This window comes from Gadus morhua, chromosome 4 (assembly GCF_902167405.1).
Source record: "Gadus morhua chromosome 4, gadMor3.0, whole genome shotgun sequence".
NCBI classification, from domain to species: domain Eukaryota; kingdom Metazoa; phylum Chordata; class Actinopteri; order Gadiformes; family Gadidae; genus Gadus; species Gadus morhua.
This window is the reverse complement of record NC_044051.1, coordinates 41,983,536-41,989,535: the sequence shown is the minus strand read 5'-3', so window position 1 is coordinate 41,989,535 and position 6,000 is coordinate 41,983,536. Positions and strand designations below refer to the sequence as shown.

At 47.8% G+C, this 6,000-nt stretch overlaps 2 protein-coding genes and 1 long non-coding RNA gene across 3 annotated transcripts in view; all 3 read right to left on the bottom strand.

The window, feature by feature from the left end:
- The window catches only part of LOC115541785 (NACHT, LRR and PYD domains-containing protein 3-like), a 216,202-nt gene that overhangs the window by 115,037 nt on the left and 95,165 nt on the right, over window positions 1-6,000 (bottom strand). The gene's annotated exons all lie outside the window — the stretch shown is intronic.
- The window catches only part of LOC115542972 (NLR family CARD domain-containing protein 3-like), a 56,340-nt gene that overhangs the window by 31,836 nt on the left and 18,504 nt on the right, over window positions 1-6,000 (bottom strand). The window lies entirely within an intron of this gene.
- Window positions 2,640-5,224, bottom strand: LOC115543007 (uncharacterized). The gene is made up of 2 exons (XR_003976640.1): window positions 4,076-5,224; window positions 2,640-3,715 (listed from the first exon to the last, which is right to left on the bottom strand). It is a non-coding gene; the product is annotated as an uncharacterized LOC115543007 (long non-coding RNA).

Below are 6,000 nucleotides of genomic sequence, written 5' to 3'. Positions count from 1 at the left end.
CACACACAAACACACACACACACACACACACACACACACACACACACACACACACACACACACACACACACACACACACACACACACACACACACACAGACTAACACACACACACACACACACACACACACACACACACGTCCTCATGCCAACCCCACCCCACCAGCCACGCCCAGCTCTCCTCCAGGACACCCAGAACAGAGCACAACCTTCAGGGCCTCCAGAGAGGTCAATGATGAACACCGTTCTTCAGTGGCGCCCCACACTGGGGAGGGGTCATGCAGGGGGTCTCCAGAAGGGGTCCCCGGGTGAATCAACGTCTCTGAGGTCATGTCTCTGTAGTCCAGAGCGCGCCGCTTTAGCCTGAGGACTCTGGGGAGGAGGTGAGGAGGAGGTCATGGGTTCAGGAGACCCCCCATTGGAGGGTGGAGGCTCTTGAGGAGCAGGACCCTCCATCAGCAACAGGCTGACCAGGACTCTGCTGGACCATGTGAAGCTCTCTGTGGACGGTGTTCACTCCAACCCCCGAGATGGAAGCCTCTCTCAGGCTGAACAGTGATGGGCGGGGCCAGCTGGACCTGGGAGATGGCTCCCTCAGATCAGAACCACCTTGGACTGGCCCCGACGAAGACCCTTTATGACCTGGAGCTGTGCCCCCCCAGCTGAGGGGGTGGAGGGGCTGTGGCTGAGGCGTCACCATGCCTGGAGGGGAACGTTGGGGTGTGCTCCGTGGTTCTCTGGTGACAGACTGAAGTCGTGTTCTGGTCGTTGAGACGAGGAGTCCTCTCATCTCCCCCTGGAGTTCCTCCTTCTGAATCCCGGTCCCCGTCTTAAAAGGCCGTTCTAGTCCATGGAGCTGATGTCACAACGGATTCTCCAACACTCGGTGGTGAAGGGATGAACACGCTTTAACAAACCCACCTTGAAGGAACCTTTCATTATAGCTGTACAGTCTGCTCTTCATTTAGTTGTGTTGGGTCTTCTGCTCGCTTGTTGGTGTGTGTGTGTGTGTGTGTGTGTGTGTGTGTGTGTGTGTGTGTGTGTGTGTGTGTGTGTGTGTGTGTGTGTGTGTGTGTGTGTGTGTGTGTGTGTGTGTGGGTTGAGCACAAAAGGCTCTTCAGCCATTCCAAACACCTCCACCACACAAACACACACTATTACTATTATTTACAATTTGTTAATTTCTATTTTGCTTTAATTCACAACAATTAAGCACAACGGATATTTTGCTCCATCTGATTTGTGTCTATCCAATAGATGAAGTTTTATTGCGTCTTAATTTGTCCTTCGACCACAAATTGATTGAGTTGTTGAGTTGACTGAGTTAATTGAGTTCTCAGAGCATGACGCGAGCAACGGCTTTCTGACCGTAGATAACCGTCATTTAAATACAAACAAGTGATTCCTTCCTGTCAATTACTATGTGGTGACCCAGTATTTTACTTGGAAACGTTTATTATTGGTTCAATGTTTGTTCACTATGTTCTGAGGATAAATCGCTGCATTCTTCCTTTTCCATCTGCCTCGTTTCCTTCTTGGATTACTTTTTTGGCGCTTACTGCCTTACGGAAAACACGAGGACTGAAACGTCCTGCAAGAGGTGCAAATAGGTTGCCACTTGCCACACACACAGTCTCCTCCCCCCTGGTCCTGTTGGTCAGAAGGTGAACCCCACCGAGGTGGATTCACCGCCCCCTAGTGGCTCCCCACGCAATAACAGGACTGAAGCATGGCTTTGATAAACGGCCTCACATCTTACTATCGACTCATTTATCAGACGCGTCCATCCTACTGCCCCCTCCCACGCACCCAGAGAAGGAGAGGATCCTCCTCTGCAGCTCAGCGCCTCAAACACACACCTCTGTGTGTTTCAACATGGAGGCTCAGGGTCCTGTTAGACGGGGAGGTGGTGCATCAACCAGCCTGCAAGGCTCGTCTCTGGAGGGACGCCAGTAGCTGGGCTGTTTCCTGTCGGCCCGCTTCTAGAACTCTCTCCATACTCCGTCCCTCATCGGGCGTATGAGTCTGAGGTGGAAATGCACTTGCTGGTGTCCTGGTTATTAATGTTGTGTAGACGAAGCCTCTGTTGTGCTTTTTATTCAGTGAACCCCCGACCTTAAAGTGAAAACTGATCCTCTGCTGAACACAAGAGAACATTCAGTGGATCCTCTGAGTTGTTTATCACCATTATGCTTTATTAACCAGGACAACAGAAAAACAGTCCCTTACATGAACACAATAAACACAAGGACTCAAACAATAGAAGAACAGTCCCTTACATGAACACAATAAACACAAGGACTCAAACAATAGAAGAACAGTCCCTTACATGAACACAATAAACACAAGGACTCAAACAATAGAAGAACAGACCCTTACATGAACACAATAAACACAAGGACTCAATCAATAGAAGAACAGTCCCTTACATGAACACAATAAACACAAGGACTCAAACAATAGAAGAACAGTCCCTTACATGAACACAATAAACACAAGGACTCAAACAATAGAAGAACAGTCCCTTACATGAACACAATAAACAAAAGGACTCAAACAATAGAAGCAGCAGACATTACTAATCATAAACAGGTGTGCCCATCTTTGATAACTGAACATGTTCTGCTGCTGTGTTGTTCCCCACAGAACACAAGGAATCAATCAGTTTAAAGTCATCACAACATGATCTATAGCTTTCCCCATAGACCGCTTGCATTATGAATATAATATAAAATCTGCTTTACATCATGTGAGGCTTATCAAAATATAAACTGATATCAGAGCCCAGCAGTATGAAACTGTTAACGTCTGAAGATAGACACAATATTGTACTATAAAACTGTTAAAATTTACCATCAATCAATAATTAAAATACATCTGACATTAGAAATATAATCTTTGTAAAACCTATTAAGTTAACCTGATGGAAGATCTTAAAAGACTCTTCCTTCCATGGTTAATCAAGATCAACTTTAAGAAGATCAAGAAAATGTAGCATTTGGATTATAGTTGAGTACATGAATATAAATCACCAAAACCCAGTGTGTGTGTGTTTGTTTATACAAACATGTGTGTGTAGTCCGTGCATGTGTGTGTTCACATATGCATGTTTGTGTTCACGTGTGTCATCAGACACAGAGAGAGAGAGAGAGAGAGAGAGAGAGAGAGAGAGAGAGAGAGAGAGAGAGAGAGAGAGAGAGAGAGACCACCCCAAAGAGGTCTAACTTCGCCACTGCCTACAATTCTAAAATGCAATTCAATGTGGAAGGAATCCAAGTATTCAGAATACAATACTCAAATTGAGTGATGAAACAGAATTTTTTTACATTTTTGGGCATGTATTCTGTAACTGGATACATTTTAAAAGTATCCTTCACAACACTGAGTGGGAGTGAGAGAGAGAGAGAGAGAGAGAGAGAGACAGAGACAGAGCGCGAGAGCGAGAGCGAGAGAGAGAGCGAGAGACTATAACTTATAACTAACAGACGCTGAGGGCCCCCACCCTGCTAACACTAACCTAGACGCTGCGTCCCCCAATGAGCCGCCCCCCCGAACCCCCCTAACCCCCCCTAACCAGACCCCAGGGAGGGGGTCCTCCTGGGTGCAGGAGGACCAGAAGGTGTGAAGGTGGGTCGACCGCTCCACTCAGTGTCATCTGTCTGTCAGTAATGAACTGTCAGCGCATTCAGTTAATCCCACCTCACTGAATACCAACCTGATGTTCCCACATTCAGTTAATCCCACCTCACTGAATACCAACCTGATGTTCACACATTCAGTTAATCCCACCTCACTGAATACCAACCTGATGTTCACACATTCAGTTAATCCCACCTCACTGAATACCAACCTGATGTTCACACATTCAGTTAATCCCACCTCACTGAATACCAACCTGATGTTCACACATTCAGTTAATCCCACCTCACTGAATACCAACCTGATGTTCACACATTCAGTTAATCCCACCTCACTGAATACCAACCTGATGTTCACACATTCAGTTAATCCCACCTCACTGAATACCAACCTGATGTTCACACATTCAGTTAATCCCACCTCACTGAAAACCAACCTGATGTTCACACATTCAGTTAATCCCACCTCACTGAATACCAACCTGATGTTCACACATTCAGTTAATCCCACCTCACTGAATACCAACCTGATGTTCACACATTCAGTTAATCCCACCTCACTGAATACCAACCTGATGTTCACACATTCAGTTAATCCCACCTCACTGAATACCAACCTGATGTTCACACATTCAGTTAATCCCACCTCACTGAATACCAAACTGATGTTCACACGGTTTCTTTCTTTCACCGGTCATACATATAGTCATGATACAGGACACATGTTTCGGCTTGTTTTAGAGTTTACAGTAATATAATATTCAGATCTGTGATATGAAGTGACCAGACGTCCGAGATCAAAACGGGGAACATTATCCCCGAAAAGGAGGGGGGAAACTAATTACCAGTGTGACTACCAATCAGATTGAAGAACCCATTCGAGGCTACAGCATTCGAGCATACGAGGCTATAGCCCCGGATCTTTTGGGAATAGCCCCAGATCGCTGTGCCGTCAAAAAAATAAAAATAATAATAATAATGCTGAAAATAGCCCCGTAGAGTATACTTCTTTGTGGTTAAATTACCAGCAGCCACAGATGCAACATTGTAGCGAGTGGAAACCACAACATTCTGGCGTGTCCATACATGGGCAGATTTAGAATCATTTTTTGCCAAATGTTGCAAATTCGACGTCGGTATTCTTTCTTCTCTACGCACAGCGCATCTCGTCATTATTGCTGTGTTGTGCTGCCAGCCTTTTAGTGAGAGAGTGTTGAGAAGGACAGTAATAAAATATCTTTGGTGAGATGGATATAAGAGGAGAGACCCGCAGTGAATTCCACCCGGTCCACTTGACATCGGGCAGGTGCATGACAGTGGTACCGGAACACTTCCATAGCCCGGGCTTTTATCTGTTTCAATCACTGAACTTTAGAACAAAACTGTTGCTCAGCAAAGATGGGAAATACTATCAAATGTATTATTGAAACCAGTGTGAATATTAGTAACCATGGTTACCAGGCAATCGAATAACGCCTGAACGCATCCTAACACACACACACACACACACACACACACACACACACACACACACACACACACACACACACACACACACACACACACACACACACACACACACACACACACACACACACACACACACACACACCCCACCCACCCACCCCTGAACCCCCCCCAGAACCCAGGGAGGTGCTCCTCTCTGTGTCGGTCCGTGTGTGTCTATAACCGACACAGAGACGCAGAGGAGACGACCCCCGACCAGGACCTAAGCGCTCTGACCACCCCAACCCCCCCTACACCTACCCCCACCCCCCAGAGAGAGAGAGGGGGAGAGAGAGAGAGGGGGAGAGAGGGAGAGAAGCGCCGCCTCACCGACCCCCCATACCCCCACCCCCCAGAGAGAGAGAGAGAGAGGGGGAGAGAGGGAGAGGGGGAGAGGGGTTAGAGAGAGAGAAGCGCCGCCTCACCGACCCCCCCATATCCAACCTAACCTAACCCCCGGGAGGAGGGTGCCCCTCTCTGTGTCTATAACCGACACAGAGAGGCTGAGGAGACGACGGCCCCCCCCACTACCACCCCCACCCCCAACCCCGGGAGGAGGTCCTCCTGGGTGAAGGAGGAGCAGAAGGTGTGGAGGTGTGTCAGTGTGTCTGAGGACCCTCCTCCACCTGGGGACACTCTGTAGAAGGACAGAGAGCCAGCAGGCCGGTCCAGATACACTCCTACTCTGGTGGAGCCAGCGGGGCGGAGAGGGAGGTCTGTCTCTGTACGGTTGTACCAGGCAGAGTAACGACCATCAGAACAATAAAGAACCCAGGACTTGTTGTTCGCTCCAAGCCAGCTGTCATCACCCGTTCCTCTCCTTGTGATTCCTCTGTATGTCACTCCTATATAAACC